This window comes from Schistocerca americana, unplaced genomic scaffold (assembly GCF_021461395.2).
Source record: "Schistocerca americana isolate TAMUIC-IGC-003095 unplaced genomic scaffold, iqSchAmer2.1 HiC_scaffold_263, whole genome shotgun sequence".
NCBI lineage: Eukaryota > Metazoa > Arthropoda > Insecta > Orthoptera > Acrididae > Schistocerca > Schistocerca americana.
Window position 1 is genome coordinate 36,026 of NW_025725976.1, and position 16,324 is coordinate 52,349.

Consider the following 16,324-nt stretch of genomic DNA (forward strand, 5'->3'; position numbering starts at 1 on the left):
GCAAGTCTACAGCCACCGGTGAATGTGCAAAAAATCAATAACCGGCTCCAGCACGTTCGAGTATATTTCGTGGAACTCAGCTATCTTGGCAATGCCATAATCAACTCACGACGGATCACGGCCCGCGATATTCTGTGTCATCGAAGGAAAATGGAGGGGAGAAACAAATTAGAAAGCAAATACCCACATTTTGATTGGGACGCCATATGGGAAAATATTCATATGCGTGGTCTTCCATCCGACGTCAAATCAACATGGTATAAAACAGTGAATGGGACCATCAGCACTAATGAAAGGCTACATGCAATCGGCATTGGCGAAACGAATCTATGTCTTAAATGCAAACTGATAGATACGTTAGTGCACAGATTAACGTGCGGTGGGAATCTACAAATCTGCAATTGGATTAGAGAACAACTTGCATTTCTTACGAGGTCTTCGGTAGAAAATTTTCCCCCTGTGACATTCCTCAGGCCTCAGACTCGCTATTTTCCCGCAGCAAAAAACAACTCCGTCCACTGGTTAATGGGACACTATGTGAACTACGTAATTAATCACCTAGGATCTGACAATTCCATTGAGTTTTACGTGAACTTGAAGTTTGCTTTTTATAGAGCCCTGAAATATAAAGATCACAAGAAGAACTACGGCAATATGCTAAAAATAGTATTTGAGCGACTGGGCATTGGTTGACATGCGGCTGAGATAAACACAAATCATTTCTTTAAGCGAATGGACGCTTGCTTTTCTAAAAACCAGGAAAAAGAAAAAATTACAATTTTCCAGCTTCATATAACCATCAATTATACTCTGCTAACTCAGAAGGCTATTTTGTTTCGTTTCCACAGCAGAAGCCGGAAAAAAAACGTTAAAAAGAAAAAAAAAAAAAATAAGAACAAGAAACAACAAAAAATCACCATCGTAGGGTACAGATATGGAAGTCTCATTCTTTTAATGGAAGAGGATTTTTCTCCTTTTTTTTTATTATTATTATACCTATCAAGAAGACAATAAGGCTATGGCAATAGTGCCTTACCATAACACTTATTTTTTGCATTCAATGAAGTTTCTTTCCCTTACAAGAAAAAAAAAAGCGAAAATAAAACAAACAAACTAATATAAAAAAAAAACTAGAACATGAGCAACCAAATATACACAATCAGCATCCATTGCTTCATGATTACTTTTCTGCTACAAAGAGGCATGTTTTTTGTTGTCAAGAAGCAGTGGGAATAATATATATCTACTAAATAAATACCGCACACGCTACAAGCTATCAGCTTCAATTGCTAATGCCTCAACATCAACTAAATTTTTTGTCTAAAATGAAGGATCAATCGGTTTAGGAGTAGGATAAAAAAAAAAAAAAAAAAAAAAAAAAAAAAAAAAAAAAAGGGGCAGAGCACTGGTCTTGTAAACCAGGGGTCATGAGTTCGATTCTCACAGGGGGCAGCACAATTTTAAATGGGCCAATGCAATGCTTTGAACCGAAAATTTCGAAATAGCGTGTCTTTTCGGGCCTGAGCCAAGATCACAGATGACGATAGACGAAAGACGGCAGCACCCGTCAGTCATCGCTGTGGACCTCAATGGTAGCGAATTGTTGTGGCAGAGTAAATCTTTGTACGCATTTTCTGGACTCTGAAATGTATTTTTGTCGAGGGCTGTGGCGATCGCAAAGAGGTGTAAGCTGTAACAGCCTCCTTAGCTCAGGGGCAGAGCACTGGTCTTGTAAACCAGGGGTCGTGAGTTCGATTCTCACAGGGGGCAGCACAATTTTAAATGGGCCAATGCAATGCTTTGAACCGAAAATTTCGAAATAGCGTGTCTTTTCGGGCCTGAGCCAAGATCACAGATGACGATAGACGAAAGACGGCAGCACCCGTCAGTCATCGCTGTGGACCTCAATGGTAGCGAATTGTTGTGGCAGAGTAAATCTTTGTACGCATTTTCTGGACTCTGAAATGTATTTTTGTCGAGGGCTGTGGCGATCGCAAAGAGGTGTAAGCTGTAACAGCCTCCTTAGCTCAGGGGCAGAGCACTGGTCTTGTAAACCAGGGGTCGTGAGTTCGATTCTCACAGGGGGCAGCACAATTTTAAATGGGCCAATGCAATGCTTTGAACCGAAAATTTCGAAATAGCGTGTCTTTTCGGGCCTGAGCCAAGATCACAGATGACGATAGACGAAAGACGGCAGCACCCGTCAGTCATCGCTGTGGACCTCAATGGTAGCGAATTGTTGTGGCAGAGTAAATCTTTGTACGCATTTTCTGGACTCTGAAATGTATTTTTGTCGAGGGCTGTGGCGATCGCAAAGAGGTGTAAGCTGTAACAGCCTCCTTAGCTCAGGGGCAGAGCACTGGTCTTGTAAACCAGGGGTCGTGAGTTCGATTCTCACAGGGGGCAGCACAATTTTAAATGGGCCAATGCAATGCTTTGAACCGAAAATTTCGAAATAGCGTGTCTTTTCGGGCCTGAGCCAAGATCACAGATGACGATAGACGAAAGACGGCAGCACCCGTCAGTCATCGCTGTGGACCTCAATGGTAGCGAATTGTTGTGGCAGAGTAAATCTTTGTACGCATTTTCTGGACTCTGAAATGTATTTTTGTCGAGGGCTGTGGCGATCGCAAAGAGGTGTAAGCTGTAACAGCCTCCTTAGCTCAGGGGCAGAGCACTGGTCTTGTAAACCAGGGGTCGTGAGTTCGATTCTCACAGGGGGCAGCACAATTTTAAATGGGCCAATGCAATGCTTTGAACCGAAAATTTCGAAATAGCGTGTCTTTTCGGGCCTGAGCCAAGATCACAGATGACGATAGACGAAAGACGGCAGCACCCGTCAGTCATCGCTGTGGACCTCAATGGTAGCGAATTGTTGTGGCAGAGTAAATCTTTGTACGCATTTTCTGGACTCTGAAATGTATTTTTCTCGAGGGCTGTGGCGATCGCAAAGAGGTGTAAGCTGTAACAGCCTCCTTAGCTCAGGGGCAGAGCACTGGTCTTGTAAACCAGGGGTCGTGAGTTCGATTCTCACAGGGGGCAGCACAATTTTAAATGGGCCAATGCAATGCTTTGAACCGAAAATTTCGAAATAGCGTGTCTTTTCGGGCCTGAGCCAAGATCACAGATGACGATAGACGAAAGACGGCAGCACCCGTCAGTCATCGCTGTGGACCTCAATGGTAGCGAATTGTTGTGGCAGAGTAAATCTTTGTACGCATTTTCTGGACTCTGAAATGTATTTTTGTCGAGGGCTGTGGCGATCGCAAAGAGGTGTAAGCTGTAACAGCCTCCTTAGCTCAGGGGCAGAGCACTGGTCTTGTAAACCAGGGGTCGTGAGTTCGATTCTCACAGGGGGCAGCACAATTTTAAATGGGCCAATGCAATGCTTTGAACCGAAAATTTCGAAATAGCGTGTCTTTTCGGGCCTGAGCCAAGATCACAGATGACGATAGACGAAAGACGGCAGCACCCGTCAGTCATCGCTGTGGACCTCAATGGTAGCGAATTGTTGTGGCAGAGTAAATCTTTGTACGCATTTTCTGGACTCTGAAATGTATTTTTGTCGAGGGCTGTGGCGATCGCAAAGAGGTGTAAGCTGTAACAGCCTCCTTAGCTCAGGGGCAGAGCACTGGTCTTGTAAACCAGGGGTCGTGAGTTCGATTCTCACAGGGGGCAGCACAATTTTAAATGGGCCAATGCAATGCTTTGAACCGAAAATTTCGAAATAGCGTGTCTTTTCGGGCCTGAGCCAAGATCACAGATGACGATAGACGAAAGACGGCAGCACCCGTCAGTCATCGCTGTGGACCTCAATGGTAGCGAATTGTTGTGGCAGAGTAAATCTTTGTACGCATTTTCTGGACTCTGAAATGTATTTTTGTCGAGGGCTGTGGCGATCGCAAAGAGGTGTAAGCTGTAACAGCCTCCTTAGCTCAGGGGCAGAGCACTGGTCTTGTAAACCAGGGGTCGTGAGTTCGATTCTCACAGGGGGCAGCACAATTTTAAATGGGCCAATGCAATGCTTTGAACCGAAAATTTCGAAATAGCGTGTCTTTTCGGGCCTGAGCCGAGATCACAGATGACGATAGACGAAAGACGGCAGCACCCGTCAGTCATCGCTGTGGACCTCAATGGTAGCGAATTGTTGTGGCAGAGTAAATCTTTGTACGCATTTTCTGGACTCTGAAATGTATTTTTGTCGAGGGCTGTGGCGATCGCAAAGAGGTGTAAGCTGTAACAGCCTCCTTAGCTCAGGGGCAGAGCACTGGTCTTGTAAACCAGGGGTCGTGAGTTCGATTCTCACAGGGGGCAGCACAATTTTAAATGGGCCAATGCAATGCTTTGAACCGAAAATTTCGAAATAGCGTGTCTTTTCGGGCCTGAGCCAAGATCACAGATGACGATAGACGAAAGACGGCAGCACCCGTCAGTCATCCCTGTGGACCTCAATGGTAGCGAATTGTTGTGGCAGAGTAAATCTTTGTACGCATTTTCTGGACTGTGAAATGTATTTTTCTCGAGGGCTGTGGCGATCGCAAAGAGGTGTAAGCTGTAACAGCCTCCTTAGCTCAGGGGCAGAGCACTGGTCTTGTAAACCAGGGGTCGTGAGTTCGATTCTCACAGGGGGCAGCACAATTTTAAATGGGCCAATGCAATGCTTTGAACCGAAAATTTCGAAATAGCGTGTCTTTTCGGGCCTGAGCCAAGATCACAGATGACGATAGACGAAAGACGGCAGCACCCGTCAGTCATCGCTGTGGACCTCAATGGTAGCGAATTGTTGTGGCAGAGTAAATCTTTGTACGCATTTTCTGGACTCTGAAATGTATTTTTGTCGAGGGCTGTGGCGATCGCAAAGAGGTGTAAGCTGTAACAGCCTCCTTAGCTCAGGGGCAGAGCACTGGTATTGTAAACCAGGGGTCGTGAGTTCGATTCTCACAGGGGGCAGCACAATTTTAAATGGGCCAATGCAATGCTTTGAACCTAAAATTTCGAAATAGCGTGTCTTTTCGGGCCTGAGCCAAGATCACAGATGACGATAGACGAAAGACGGCAGCACCCGTCAGTCATCGCTGTGGACCTCAATGGTAGCGAATTGTTGTGGCAGAGTAAATCTTTGTACGCATTTTCTGGACTGTGAAATGTATTTTTCTCGAGGGCTGTGGCGATCGCAAAGAGGTGTAAGCTGTAACAGCCTCCTTAGCTCAGGGGCAGAGCACTGGTCTTGTAAACCAGGGGTCGTGAGTTCTATTCTCACAGGGGGCAGCACAATTTTAAATGGGCCAATGCAATGCTTTGAACCGAAAATTTCGAAATAGCGTGTCTTTTCGGGCCTGAGCCAAGATCACAGATGACGATAGACGAAAGACGGCAGCACCCGTCAGTCATCGCTGTGGACCTCAATGGTAGCGAATTGTTGTGGCAGAGTAAATCTTTGTACGCATTTTCTGGACTCTGAAATGTATTTTTGTCGAGGGCTGTGGCGATCGCAAAGAGGTGTAAGCTGTAACAGCCTCCTTAGCTCAGGGGCAGAGCACTGGTCTTGTAAACCAGGGGTCGTGAGTTCGATTCTCACAGGGGGCAGCACAATTTTAAATGGGCCAATGCAATGCTTTGAACCGAAAATTTCGAAATAGCGTGTCTTTTCGGGCCTGAGCCAAGATCACAGATGACGATAGACGAAAGACGGCAGCACCCGTCAGTCATCGCTGTGGACCTCAATGGTAGCGAATTGTTGTGGCAGAGTAAATCTTTGTACGCATTTTCTGGACTCTGAAATGTATTTTTGTCGAGGGGTGTGGCGATCGCAAAGAGGTGTAAGCTGTAACAGCCTCCTTAGCTCAGGGGCAGAGCACTGGTCTTGTAAACCAGGGGTCGTGAGTTCGATTCTCACAGGGGGCAGCACAATTTTAAATGGGCCAATGCAATGCTTTGAACCGAAAATTTCGAAATAGCGTGTCTTTTCGGGCCTGAGCCAAGATCACAGATGACGATAGACGAAAGACGGCAGCACCCGTCAGTCATCGCTGTGGACCTCAATGGTAGCGAATTGTTGTGGCAGAGTAAATCTTTGTACGCATTTTCTGGACTCTGAAATGTATTTTTGTCGAGGGCTGTGGCGATCGCAAAGAGGTGTAAGCTGTAACAGCCTCCTTAGCTCAGGGGCAGAGCACTGGTCTTGTAAACCAGGGGTCGTGAGTTCGATTCTCACAGGGGGCAGCACAATTTTAAATGGGCCAATGCAATGCTTTGAACCGAAAATTTCGAAATAGCGTGTCTTTTCGGGCCTGAGCCAAGATCACAGATGACGATAGACGAAAGACGGCAGCACCCGTCAGTCATCGCTGTGGACCTCAATGGTAGCGAATTGTTGTGGCAGAGTAAATCTTTGTACGCATTTTCTGGACTGTGAAATGTATTTTTCTCGAGGGCTGTGGCGATCGCAAAGAGGTGTAAGCTGTAACAGCCTCCTTAGCTCAGGGGCAGAGCACTGGTCTTGTAAACCAGGGGTCGTGAGTTCGATTCTCACAGGGGGCAGCACAATTTTAAATGGGCCAATGCAATGCTTTGAACCGAAAATTTCGAAATAGCGTGTCTTTTCGGGCCTGAGCCAAGATCACAGATGACGATAGACGAAAGACGGCAGCACCCGTCAGTCATCGCTGTGGACCTCAATGGTAGCGAATTGTTGTGGCAGAGTAAATCTTTGTACGCATTTTCTGGACTCTGAAATGTATTTTTGTCGAGGGCTGTGGCGATCGCAAAGAGGTGTAAGCTGTAACAGCCTCCTTAGCTCAGGGGCAGAGCACTGGTCTTGTAAACCAGGGGTCGTGAGTTCGATTCTCACAGGGGGCAGCACAATTTTAAATGGGCCAATGCAATGCTTTGAACCGAAAATTTCGAAATAGCGTGTCTTTTCGGGCCTGAGCCAAGATCACAGATGACGATAGACGAAAGACGGCAGCACCCGTCAGTCATCGCTGTGGACCTCAATGGTAGCGAATTGTTGTGGCAGAGTAAATCTTTGTACGCATTTTCTGGACTCTGAAATGTATTTTTGTCGAGGGCTGTGGCGATCGCAAAGAGGTGTAAGCTGTAACAGCCTCCTTAGCTCAGGGGCAGAGCACTGGTCTTGTAAACCAGGGGTCGTGAGTTCGATTCTCACAGGGGGCAGCACAATTTTAAATGGGCCAATGCAATGCTTTGAACCGAAAATTTCGAAATAGCGTGTCTTTTCGGGCCTGAGCCAAGATCACAGATGACGATAGACGAAAGACGGCAGCACCCGTCAGTCATCGCTGTGGACCTCAATGGTAGCGAATTGTTGTGGCAGAGTAAATCTTTGTACGCATTTTCTGGACTCTGAAATGTATTTTTCTCGAGGGCTGTGGCGATCGCAAAGAGGTGTAAGCTGTAACAGCCTCCTTAGCTCAGGGGCAGAGCACTGGTCTTGTAAACCAGGGGTCGTGAGTTCGATTCTCACAGGGGGCAGCACAATTTTAAATGGGCCAATGCAATGCTTTGAACCGAAAATTTCGAAATAGCGTGTCTTTTCGGGCCTGAGCCAAGATCACAGATGACGATAGACGAAAGACGGCAGCACCCGTCAGTCATCGCTGTGGACCTCAATGGTAGCGAATTGTTGTGGCAGAGTAAATCTTTGTACGCATTTTCTGGACTCTGAAATGTATTTTTGTCGAGGGCTGTGGCGATCGCAAAGAGGTGTAAGCTGTAACAGCCTCCTTAGCTCAGGGGCAGAGCACTGGTCTTGTAAACCAGGGGTCGTGAGTTCGATTCTCACAGGGGGCAGCACAATTTTAAATGGGCCAATGCAATGCTTTGAACCGAAAATTTCGAAATAGCGTGTCTTTTCGGGCCTGAGCCAAGATCACAGATGACGATAGACGAAAGACGGCAGCACCCGTCAGTCATCGCTGTGGACCTCAATGGTAGCGAATTGTTGTGGCAGAGTAAATCTTTGTACGCATTTTCTGGACTCTGAAATGTATTTTTGTCGAGGGCTGTGGCGATCGCAAAGAGGTGTAAGCTGTAACAGCCTCCTTAGCTCAGGGGCAGAGCACTGGTCTTGTAAACCAGGGGTCGTGAGTTCTGTTCTCACAGGGGGCAGCACAATTTTAAATGGGCCAATGCAATGCTTTGAACCGAAAATTTCGAAATAGCGTGTCTTTTCGGGCCTGAGCCAAGATCACAGATGACGATAGACGAAAGACGGCAGCACCCGTCAGTCATCGCTGTGGACCTCAATGGTAGCGAATTGTTGTGGCAGAGTAAATCTTTGTACGCATTTTCTGGACTCTGAAATGTATTTATGTCGAGGGCTGTGGCGATCGCAAAGAGGTGTAAGCTGTAACAGCCTCCTTAGCTCAGGGGCAGAGCACTGGTCTTGTAAACCAGGGGTCGTGAGTTCGATTCTCACAGGGGGCAGCACAATTTTAAATGGGCCAATGCAATGCTTTGAACCGAAAATTTCGAAATAGCGTGTCTTTTCGGGCCTGAGCCAAGATCACAGATGACGATAGACGAAAGACGGCAGCACCCGTCAGTCATCGCTGTGGACCTCAATGGTAGCGAATTGTTGTGGCAGAGTAAATCTTTGTACGCATTTTCTGGACTCTGAAATGTATTTTTGTCGAGGGCTGTGGCGATCGCAAAGAGGTGTAAGCTGTAACAGCCTCCTTAGCTCAGGGGCAGAGCACTGGTCTTGTAAACCAGGGGTCGTGAGTTCGATTCTCACAGGGGGCAGCACAATTTTAAATGGGCCAATGCAATGCTTTGAACCGAAAATTTCGAAATAGCGTGTCTTTTCGGGCCTGAGCCAAGATCACAGATGACGATAGACGAAAGACGGCAGCACCCGTCAGTCATCGCTGTGGACCTCAATGGTAGCGAATTGTTGTGGCAGAGTAAATCTTTGTACGCATTTTCTGGACTCTGAAATGTATTTTTCTCGAGGGCTGTGGCGATCGCAAAGAGGTGTAAGCTGTAACAGCCTCCTTAGCTCAGGGGCAGAGCACTGGTCTTGTAAACCAGGGGTCGTGAGTTCGATTCTCACAGGGGGCAGCACAATTTTAAATGGGCCAATGCAATGCTTTGAACCGAAAATTTCGAAATAGCGTGTCTTTTCGGGCCTGAGCCAAGATCACAGATGACGATAGACGAAAGACGGCAGCACCCGTCAGTCATCGCTGTGGACCTCAATGGTAGCGAATTGTTGTGGCAGAGTAAATCTTTGTACGCATTTTCTGGACTCTGAAATGTATTTTTGTCGAGGGCTGTGGCGATCGCAAAGAGGTGTAAGCTGTAACAGCCTCCTTAGCTCAGGGGCAGAGCACTGGTCTTGTAAACCAGGGGTCGTGAGTTCGATTCTCACAGGGGGCAGCACAATTTTAAATGGGCCAATGCAATGCTTTGAACCGAAAATTTCGAAATAGCGTGTCTTTTCGGGCCTGAGCCAAGATCACAGATGACGATAGACGAAAGACGGCAGCACCCGTCAGTCATCGCTGTGGACCTCAATGGTAGCGAATTGTTGTGGCAGAGTAAATCTTTGTACGCATTTTCTGGACTCTGAAATGTATTTTTGTCGAGGGGTGTGGCGATCGCAAAGAGGTGTAAGCTGTAACAGCCTCCTTAGCTCAGGGGCAGAGCACTGGTCTTGTAAACCAGGGGTCGTGAGTTCGATTCTCACAGGGGGCAGCACAATTTTAAATGGGCCAATGCAATGCTTTGAACCGAAAATTTCGAAATAGCGTGTCTTTTCGGGCCTGAGCCAAGATCACAGATGACGATAGACGAAAGACGGCAGCACCCGTCAGTCATCGCTGTGGACCTCAATGGTAGCGAATTGTTGTGGCAGAGTAAATCTTTGTACGCATTTTCTGGACTCTGAAATGTATTTTTGTCGAGGGCTGTGGCGATCGCAAAGAGGTGTAAGCTGTAACAGCCTCCTTAGCTCAGGGGCAGAGCACTGGTCTTGTAAACCAGGGGTCGTGAGTTCGATTCTCACAGGGGGCAGCACAATTTTAAATGGGCCAATGCAATGCTTTGAACCGAAAATTTCGAAATAGCGTGTCTTTTCGGGCCTGAGCCAAGATCACAGATGACGATAGACGAAAGACGGCAGCACCCGTCAGTCATCGCTGTGGACCTCAATGGTAGCGAATTGTTGTGGCAGAGTAAATCTTTGTACGCATTTTCTGGACTCTGAAATGTATTTTTGTCGAGGGCTGTGGCGATCGCAAAGAGGTGTAAGCTGTAACAGCCTCCTTAGCTCAGGGGCAGAGCACTGGTCTTGTAAACCAGGGGTCGTGAGTTCGATTCTCACAGGGGGCAGCACAATTTTAAATGGGCCAATGCAATGCTTTGAACCGAAAATTTCGAAATAGCGTGTCTTTTCGGGCCTGAGCCAAGATCACAGATGACGATAGACGAAAGACGGCAGCACCCGTCAGTCATCGCTGTGGACCTCAATGGTAGCGAATTGTTGTGGCAGAGTAAATCTTTGTACGCATTTTCTGGACTCTGAAATGTATTTTTGTCGAGGGCTGTGGCGATCGCAAAGAGGTGTAAGCTGTAACAGCCTCCTTAGCTCAGGGGCAGAGCACTGGTCTTGTAAACCAGGGGTCGTGAGTTCGATTCTCACAGGGGGCAGCACAATTTTAAATGGGCCAATGCAATGCTTTGAACCGAAAATTTCGAAATAGCGTGTCTTTTCGGGCCTGAGCCAAGATCACAGATGACGATAGACGAAAGACGGCAGCACCCGTCAGTCATCGCTGTGGACCTCAATGGTAGCGAATTGTTGTGGCAGAGTAAATCTTTGTACGCATTTTCTGGACTCTGAAATGTATTTTTGTCGAGGGCTGTGGCGATCGCAAAGAGGTGTAAGCTGTAACAGCCTCCTTAGCTCAGGGGCAGAGCACTGGTCTTGTAAACCAGGGGTCGTGAGTTCGATTCTCACAGGGGGCAGCACAATTTTAAATGGGCCAATGCAATGCTTTGAACCGAAAATTTCGAAATAGCGTGTCTTTTCGGGCCTGAGCCAAGATCACAGATGACGATAGACGAAAGACGGCAGCACCCGTCAGTCATCGCTGTGGACCTCAATGGTAGCGAATTGTTGTGGCAGAGTAAATCTTTGTACGCATTTTCTGGACTCTGAAATGTATTTATGTCGAGGGCTGTGGCGATCGCAAAGAGGTGTAAGCTGTAACAGCCTCCTTAGCTCAGGGGCAGAGCACTGGTCTTGTAAACCAGGGGTCGTGAGTTCGATTCTCACAGGGGGCAGCACAATTTTAAATGGGCCAATGCAATGCTTTGAACCGAAAATTTCGAAATAGCGTGTCTTTTCGGGCCTGAGCCAAGATCACAGATGACGATAGACGAAAGACGGCAGCACCCGTCAGTCATCGCTGTGGACCTCAATGGTAGCGAATTGTTGTGGCAGAGTAAATCTTTGTACGCATTTTCTGGACTCTGAAATGTATTTTTCTCGAGGGCTGTGGCGATCGCAAAGAGGTGTAAGCTGTAACAGCCTCCTTAGCTCAGGGGCAGAGCACTGGTCTTGTAAACCAGGGGTCGTGAGTTCGATTCTCACAGGGGGCAGCACAATTTTAAATGGGCCAATGCAATGCTTTGAACCGAAAATTTCGAAATAGCGTGTCTTTTCGGGCCTGAGCCAAGATCACAGATGACGATAGACGAAAGACGGCAGCACCCGTCAGTCATCGCTGTGGACCTCAATGGTAGCGAATTGTTGTGGCAGAGTAAATCTTTGTACGCATTTTCTGGACTCTGAAATGTATTTTTGTCGAGGGCTGTGGCGATCGCAAAGAGGTGTAAGCTGTAACAGCCTCCTTAGCTCAGGGGCAGAGCACTGGTCTTGTAAACCAGGGGTCGTGAGTTCGATTCTCACAGGGGGCAGCACAATTTTAAATGGGCCAATGCAATGCTTTGAACCGAAAATTTCGAAATAGCGTGTCTTTTCGGGCCTGAGCCAAGATCACAGATGACGATAGACGAAAGACGGCAGCACCCGTCAGTCATCGCTGTGGACCTCAATGGTAGCGAATTGTTGTGGCAGAGTAAATCTTTGTACGCATTTTCTGGACTCTGAAATGTATTTTTGTCGAGGGGTGTGGCGATCGCAAAGAGGTGTAAGCTGTAACAGCCTCCTTAGCTCAGGGGCAGAGCACTGGTCTTGTAAACCAGGGGTCGTGAGTTCGATTCTCACAGGGGGCAGCACAATTTTAAATGGGCCAATGCAATGCTTTGAACCGAAAATTTCGAAATAGCGTGTCTTTTCGGGCCTGAGCCAAGATCACAGATGACGATAGACGAAAGACGGCAGCACCCGTCAGTCATCGCTGTGGACCTCAATGGTAGCGAATTGTTGTGGCAGAGTAAATCTTTGTACGCATTTTCTGGACTCTGAAATGTATTTTTGTCGAGGGCTGTGGCGATCGCAAAGAGGTGTAAGCTGTAACAGCCTCCTTAGCTCAGGGGCAGAGCACTGGTCTTGTAAACCAGGGGTCGTGAGTTCGATTCTCACAGGGGGCAGCACAATTTTAAATGGGCCAATGCAATGCTTTGAACCGAAAATTTCGAAATAGCGTGTCTTTTCGGGCCTGAGCCAAGATCACAGATGACGATAGACGAAAGACGGCAGCACCCGTCAGTCATCGCTGTGGACCTCAATGGTAGCGAATTGTTGTGGCAGAGTAAATCTTTGTACGCATTTTCTGGACTCTGAAATGTATTTTTGTCGAGGGCTGTGGCGATCGCAAAGAGGTGTAAGCTGTAACAGCCTCCTTAGCTCAGGGGCAGAGCACTGGTCTTGTAAACCAGGGGTCGTGAGTTCGATTCTCACAGGGGGCAGCACAATTTTAAATGGGCCAATGCAATGCTTTGAACCGAAAATTTCGAAATAGCGTGTCTTTTCGGGCCTGAGCCAAGATCACAGATGACGATAGACGAAAGACGGCAGCACCCGTCAGTCATCGCTGTGGACCTCAATGGTAGCGAATTGTTGTGGCAGAGTAAATCTTTGTACGCATTTTCTGGACTCTGAAATGTATTTTTGTCGAGGGCTGTGGCGATCGCAAAGAGGTGTAAGCTGTAACAGCCTCCTTAGCTCAGGGGCAGAGCACTGGTCTTGTAAACCAGGGGTCGTGAGTTCGATTCTCACAGGGGGCAGCACAATTTTAAATGGGCCAATGCAATGCTTTGAACCGAAAATTTCGAAATAGCGTGTCTTTTCGGGCCTGAGCCAAGATCACAGATGACGATAGACGAAAGACGGCAGCACCCGTCAGTCATCGCTGTGGACCTCAATGGTAGCGAATTGTTGTGGCAGAGTAAATCTTTGTACGCATTTTCTGGACTCTGAAATGTATTTTTCTCGAGGGCTGTGGCGATCGCAAAGAGGTGTAAGCTGTAACAGCCTCCTTAGCTCAGGGGCAGAGCACTGGTCTTGTAAACCAGGGGTCGTGAGTTCGATTCTCACAGGGGGCAGCACAATTTTAAATGGGCCAATGCAATGCTTTGAACCGAAAATTTCGAAATAGCGTGTCTTTTCGGGCCTGAGCCAAGATCACAGATGACGATAGACGAAAGACGGCAGCACCCGTCAGTCATCGCTGTGGACCTCAATGGTAGCGAATTGTTGTGGCAGAGTAAATCTTTGTACGCATTTTCTGGACTCTGAAATGTATTTTTCTCGAGGGCTGTGGCGATCGCAAAGAGGTGTAAGCTGTAACAGCCTCCTTAGCTCAGGGGCAGAGCACTGGTCTTGTAAACCAGGGGTCGTGGGTTCGATTCTCACAGGGGGCAGCACAATTTTAAATGGGCCAATGCAATGCTTTGAACCGAAAATTTCGAAATAGCGTGTCTTTTCGGGCCTGAGCCAAGATCACAGATGACGATAGACGAAAGACTGCAGCACCCGTCAGTCATCGCTGTGGACCTCAATGGTAGCGAATTGTTGTGGCAGAGTAAATCTTTGTACGCGTTTTCTGGACTCTGAAATGTATTTTTGTCGAGGGCTGTGGCGATCGCAAAGAGGTGTAAGCTGTAACAGCCTCCTTTGCTCAGGGGCAGAGCACTGGTCTTGTAAACCAGGGGTCGTGAGTTCGATTCTCACAGGGGGCAGCACAATTTTAAATGGGCCAATGCAATGCTTTGAACCGAAAATTTCGAAATAGCGTGTCTTTTCGGGCCTGAGCCAAGATCACAGATGACGATAGACGAAAGACGGCAGCACCCGTCAGTCATCGCTGTGGACCTCAATGGTAGCGAATTGTTGTGGCAGAGTAAATCTTTGTACGCATTTTCTGGACTCTGAAATGTATTTTTGTCGAGGGCTGTGGCGATCGCAAAGAGGTGTAAGCTGTAACAGCCTCCTTAGCTCAGGGGCAGAGCACTGGTCTTGTAAACCAGGGGTCGTGAGTTCGATTCTCACAGGGGGCAGCACAATTTTAAATGGGCCAATGCAATGCTTTGAACCGAAAATTTCGAAATAGCGTGTCTTTTCGGGCCTGAGCCAAGATCACAGATGACGATAGACGAAAGACGGCAGCACCCGTCAGTCATCGCTGTGGACCTCAATGGTAGCGAATTGTTGTGGCAGAGTAAATCTTTGTACGCATTTTCTGGACTCTGAAATGTATTTTTGTCGAGGGCTGTGGCGATCGCAAAGAGGTGTAAGCTGTAACAGCCTCCTTTGCTCAGGGGCAGAGCACTGGTCTTGTAAACCAGGGGTCGTGAGTTCGATTCTCACAGGGGGCAGCACAATTTTAAATGGGCCAATGCAATGCTTTGAACCGAAAATTTCGAAATAGCGTGTCTTTTCGGGCCTGAGCCAAGATCACAGATGACGATAGACGAAAGACGGCAGCACCCGTCAGTCATCGCTGTGGACCTCAATGGTAGCGAATTGTTGTGGCAGAGTAAATCTTTGTACGCATTTTCTGGACTCTGAAATGTATTTTTGTCGAGGGCTGTGGCGATCGCAAAGAGGTGTAAGCTGTAACAGCCTCCTTAGCTCGGGGGCAGAGCACTGGTCTTGTAAACCAGGGGTCGTGAGTTCGATTCTCACAGGGGGCAGCACAATTTTAAATGGGCCAATGCAATGCTTTGAACCGAAAATTTCGAAATAGCGTGTCTTTTCGGGCCTGAGCCAAGATCACAGATGACGATAGACGAAAGACGGCAGCACCCGTCAGTCATCGCTGTGGACCTCAATGGTAGCGAATTGTTGTGGCAGAGTAAATCTTTGTACGCATTTTCTGGACTCTGAAATGTATTTTTGTCGAGGGCTGTGGCGATCGCAAAGAGGTGTAAGCTGTAACAGCCTCCTTAGCTCAGGGGCAGAGCACTGGTCTTGTAAACCAGGGGTCGTGAGTTCGATTCTCACAGGGGGCAGCACAATTTTAAATGGGCCAATGCAATGCTTTGAACCGAAAATTTCGAAATAGCGTGTCTTTTCGGGCCTGAGCCAAGATCACAGATGACGATAGACGAAAGACGGCAGCACCCGTCAGTCATCGCTGTGGACCTCAATGGTAGCGAATTGTTGTGGCAGAGTAAATCTTTGTACGCATTTTCTGGACTCTGAAATGTATTTTTGTCGAGGGCTGTGGCGATCGCAAAGAGGTGTAAGCTGTAACAGCCTCCTTAGCTCAGGGGCAGAGCACTGGTCTTGTAAACCAGGGGTCGTGAGTTCGATTCTCACAGGGGGCAGCACAATTTTAAATGGGCCAATGCAATGCTTTGAACCGAAAATTTCGAAATAGCGTGTCTTTTCGGGCCTGAGCCAAGATCACAGATGACGATAGACGAAAGACGGCAGCACCCGTCAGTCATCGCTGTGGACCTCAATGGTAGCGAATTGTTGTGGCAGAGTAAATCTTTGTACGCATTTTCTGGACTCTGAAATGTATTTTTGTCGAGGGCTGTGGCGATCGCAAAGAGGTGTAAGCTGTAACAGCCTCCTTAGCTCAGGGGCAGAGCACTGGTCTTGTAAACCAGGGGTCGTGAGTTCGATTCTCACAGGGGGCAGCACAATTTTAAATGGGCCAATGCAATGCTTTGAACCGAAAATTTCGAAATAGCGTGTCTTTTCGGGCCTGAGCCAAGATCACAGATGACGATAGACGAAAGACGGCAGCACCCGTCAGTCATCGCTGTGGACCTCAATGGTAGCGAATTGTTGTGGCAGAGTAAATCTTTGTACGCATTTTCTGGACTCTGAAATGTATTTTTGTCGAGGGCTGTGGCGATCGCAAAGAGGTGTAAGCTGTAA

General features: G+C 47.6%; 46 non-coding genes across 46 annotated transcripts; all 46 read left to right on the forward strand.

The window, feature by feature from the left end:
* The first annotated feature begins 1,698 nt into the window (after positions 1-1,698).
* Positions 1,699-1,770, forward strand: Trnat-ugu. Its single transcript has one exon. It is a non-coding gene; the product is annotated as a tRNA-Thr (tRNA).
* A 246-nt stretch (positions 1,771-2,016) lies between these two features.
* Trnat-ugu lies at positions 2,017-2,088 on the forward strand. The gene has a single exon. It is a non-coding gene; the product is annotated as a tRNA-Thr (tRNA).
* Positions 2,089-2,334: 246 nt separating this feature from the next.
* On the forward strand, positions 2,335-2,406 carry Trnat-ugu. The gene has a single exon. It is a non-coding gene; the product is annotated as a tRNA-Thr (tRNA).
* A 246-nt stretch (positions 2,407-2,652) lies between these two features.
* Trnat-ugu lies at positions 2,653-2,724 on the forward strand. Its single transcript has one exon. It is a non-coding gene; the product is annotated as a tRNA-Thr (tRNA).
* A 246-nt stretch (positions 2,725-2,970) lies between these two features.
* On the forward strand, positions 2,971-3,042 carry Trnat-ugu. The gene has a single exon. It is a non-coding gene; the product is annotated as a tRNA-Thr (tRNA).
* Positions 3,043-3,288: 246 nt separating this feature from the next.
* Trnat-ugu lies at positions 3,289-3,360 on the forward strand. The gene has a single exon. It is a non-coding gene; the product is annotated as a tRNA-Thr (tRNA).
* Positions 3,361-3,606: 246 nt separating this feature from the next.
* Trnat-ugu lies at positions 3,607-3,678 on the forward strand. The gene has a single exon. It is a non-coding gene; the product is annotated as a tRNA-Thr (tRNA).
* A 246-nt stretch (positions 3,679-3,924) lies between these two features.
* Positions 3,925-3,996, forward strand: Trnat-ugu. Its single transcript has one exon. It is a non-coding gene; the product is annotated as a tRNA-Thr (tRNA).
* A 246-nt stretch (positions 3,997-4,242) lies between these two features.
* Trnat-ugu lies at positions 4,243-4,314 on the forward strand. The gene has a single exon. It is a non-coding gene; the product is annotated as a tRNA-Thr (tRNA).
* A 246-nt stretch (positions 4,315-4,560) lies between these two features.
* On the forward strand, positions 4,561-4,632 carry Trnat-ugu. The gene has a single exon. It is a non-coding gene; the product is annotated as a tRNA-Thr (tRNA).
* Positions 4,633-4,878: 246 nt separating this feature from the next.
* Trnat-ugu lies at positions 4,879-4,950 on the forward strand. Its single transcript has one exon. It is a non-coding gene; the product is annotated as a tRNA-Thr (tRNA).
* A 246-nt stretch (positions 4,951-5,196) lies between these two features.
* Trnat-ugu lies at positions 5,197-5,268 on the forward strand. Its single transcript has one exon. It is a non-coding gene; the product is annotated as a tRNA-Thr (tRNA).
* A 246-nt stretch (positions 5,269-5,514) lies between these two features.
* Trnat-ugu lies at positions 5,515-5,586 on the forward strand. The gene has a single exon. It is a non-coding gene; the product is annotated as a tRNA-Thr (tRNA).
* Positions 5,587-5,832: 246 nt separating this feature from the next.
* Trnat-ugu lies at positions 5,833-5,904 on the forward strand. The gene has a single exon. It is a non-coding gene; the product is annotated as a tRNA-Thr (tRNA).
* A 246-nt stretch (positions 5,905-6,150) lies between these two features.
* Trnat-ugu lies at positions 6,151-6,222 on the forward strand. The gene has a single exon. It is a non-coding gene; the product is annotated as a tRNA-Thr (tRNA).
* Positions 6,223-6,468: 246 nt separating this feature from the next.
* Trnat-ugu lies at positions 6,469-6,540 on the forward strand. Its single transcript has one exon. It is a non-coding gene; the product is annotated as a tRNA-Thr (tRNA).
* A 246-nt stretch (positions 6,541-6,786) lies between these two features.
* On the forward strand, positions 6,787-6,858 carry Trnat-ugu. Its single transcript has one exon. It is a non-coding gene; the product is annotated as a tRNA-Thr (tRNA).
* Positions 6,859-7,104: 246 nt separating this feature from the next.
* On the forward strand, positions 7,105-7,176 carry Trnat-ugu. The gene has a single exon. It is a non-coding gene; the product is annotated as a tRNA-Thr (tRNA).
* Positions 7,177-7,422: 246 nt separating this feature from the next.
* On the forward strand, positions 7,423-7,494 carry Trnat-ugu. Its single transcript has one exon. It is a non-coding gene; the product is annotated as a tRNA-Thr (tRNA).
* Positions 7,495-7,740: 246 nt separating this feature from the next.
* Positions 7,741-7,812, forward strand: Trnat-ugu. The gene has a single exon. It is a non-coding gene; the product is annotated as a tRNA-Thr (tRNA).
* Positions 7,813-8,058: 246 nt separating this feature from the next.
* On the forward strand, positions 8,059-8,130 carry Trnat-ugu. Its single transcript has one exon. It is a non-coding gene; the product is annotated as a tRNA-Thr (tRNA).
* Positions 8,131-8,376: 246 nt separating this feature from the next.
* On the forward strand, positions 8,377-8,448 carry Trnat-ugu. The gene has a single exon. It is a non-coding gene; the product is annotated as a tRNA-Thr (tRNA).
* Positions 8,449-8,694: 246 nt separating this feature from the next.
* Trnat-ugu lies at positions 8,695-8,766 on the forward strand. The gene has a single exon. It is a non-coding gene; the product is annotated as a tRNA-Thr (tRNA).
* A 246-nt stretch (positions 8,767-9,012) lies between these two features.
* Positions 9,013-9,084, forward strand: Trnat-ugu. The gene has a single exon. It is a non-coding gene; the product is annotated as a tRNA-Thr (tRNA).
* A 246-nt stretch (positions 9,085-9,330) lies between these two features.
* Positions 9,331-9,402, forward strand: Trnat-ugu. The gene has a single exon. It is a non-coding gene; the product is annotated as a tRNA-Thr (tRNA).
* A 246-nt stretch (positions 9,403-9,648) lies between these two features.
* Trnat-ugu lies at positions 9,649-9,720 on the forward strand. The gene has a single exon. It is a non-coding gene; the product is annotated as a tRNA-Thr (tRNA).
* Positions 9,721-9,966: 246 nt separating this feature from the next.
* Positions 9,967-10,038, forward strand: Trnat-ugu. Its single transcript has one exon. It is a non-coding gene; the product is annotated as a tRNA-Thr (tRNA).
* Positions 10,039-10,284: 246 nt separating this feature from the next.
* Positions 10,285-10,356, forward strand: Trnat-ugu. The gene has a single exon. It is a non-coding gene; the product is annotated as a tRNA-Thr (tRNA).
* Positions 10,357-10,602: 246 nt separating this feature from the next.
* On the forward strand, positions 10,603-10,674 carry Trnat-ugu. The gene has a single exon. It is a non-coding gene; the product is annotated as a tRNA-Thr (tRNA).
* Positions 10,675-10,920: 246 nt separating this feature from the next.
* Trnat-ugu lies at positions 10,921-10,992 on the forward strand. Its single transcript has one exon. It is a non-coding gene; the product is annotated as a tRNA-Thr (tRNA).
* A 246-nt stretch (positions 10,993-11,238) lies between these two features.
* Trnat-ugu lies at positions 11,239-11,310 on the forward strand. The gene has a single exon. It is a non-coding gene; the product is annotated as a tRNA-Thr (tRNA).
* A 246-nt stretch (positions 11,311-11,556) lies between these two features.
* Trnat-ugu lies at positions 11,557-11,628 on the forward strand. The gene has a single exon. It is a non-coding gene; the product is annotated as a tRNA-Thr (tRNA).
* A 246-nt stretch (positions 11,629-11,874) lies between these two features.
* Positions 11,875-11,946, forward strand: Trnat-ugu. The gene has a single exon. It is a non-coding gene; the product is annotated as a tRNA-Thr (tRNA).
* A 246-nt stretch (positions 11,947-12,192) lies between these two features.
* On the forward strand, positions 12,193-12,264 carry Trnat-ugu. Its single transcript has one exon. It is a non-coding gene; the product is annotated as a tRNA-Thr (tRNA).
* Positions 12,265-12,510: 246 nt separating this feature from the next.
* Positions 12,511-12,582, forward strand: Trnat-ugu. Its single transcript has one exon. It is a non-coding gene; the product is annotated as a tRNA-Thr (tRNA).
* Positions 12,583-12,828: 246 nt separating this feature from the next.
* On the forward strand, positions 12,829-12,900 carry Trnat-ugu. The gene has a single exon. It is a non-coding gene; the product is annotated as a tRNA-Thr (tRNA).
* A 246-nt stretch (positions 12,901-13,146) lies between these two features.
* Positions 13,147-13,218, forward strand: Trnat-ugu. Its single transcript has one exon. It is a non-coding gene; the product is annotated as a tRNA-Thr (tRNA).
* Positions 13,219-13,464: 246 nt separating this feature from the next.
* Positions 13,465-13,536, forward strand: Trnat-ugu. The gene has a single exon. It is a non-coding gene; the product is annotated as a tRNA-Thr (tRNA).
* Positions 13,537-13,782: 246 nt separating this feature from the next.
* Positions 13,783-13,854, forward strand: Trnat-ugu. Its single transcript has one exon. It is a non-coding gene; the product is annotated as a tRNA-Thr (tRNA).
* Positions 13,855-14,100: 246 nt separating this feature from the next.
* Trnat-ugu lies at positions 14,101-14,172 on the forward strand. The gene has a single exon. It is a non-coding gene; the product is annotated as a tRNA-Thr (tRNA).
* A 246-nt stretch (positions 14,173-14,418) lies between these two features.
* On the forward strand, positions 14,419-14,490 carry Trnat-ugu. Its single transcript has one exon. It is a non-coding gene; the product is annotated as a tRNA-Thr (tRNA).
* Positions 14,491-14,736: 246 nt separating this feature from the next.
* Trnat-ugu lies at positions 14,737-14,808 on the forward strand. The gene has a single exon. It is a non-coding gene; the product is annotated as a tRNA-Thr (tRNA).
* A 246-nt stretch (positions 14,809-15,054) lies between these two features.
* Trnat-ugu lies at positions 15,055-15,126 on the forward strand. The gene has a single exon. It is a non-coding gene; the product is annotated as a tRNA-Thr (tRNA).
* Positions 15,127-15,372: 246 nt separating this feature from the next.
* On the forward strand, positions 15,373-15,444 carry Trnat-ugu. Its single transcript has one exon. It is a non-coding gene; the product is annotated as a tRNA-Thr (tRNA).
* A 246-nt stretch (positions 15,445-15,690) lies between these two features.
* Trnat-ugu lies at positions 15,691-15,762 on the forward strand. Its single transcript has one exon. It is a non-coding gene; the product is annotated as a tRNA-Thr (tRNA).
* Positions 15,763-16,008: 246 nt separating this feature from the next.
* Trnat-ugu lies at positions 16,009-16,080 on the forward strand. The gene has a single exon. It is a non-coding gene; the product is annotated as a tRNA-Thr (tRNA).
* Positions 16,081-16,324: the final 244 nt, after the last annotated feature.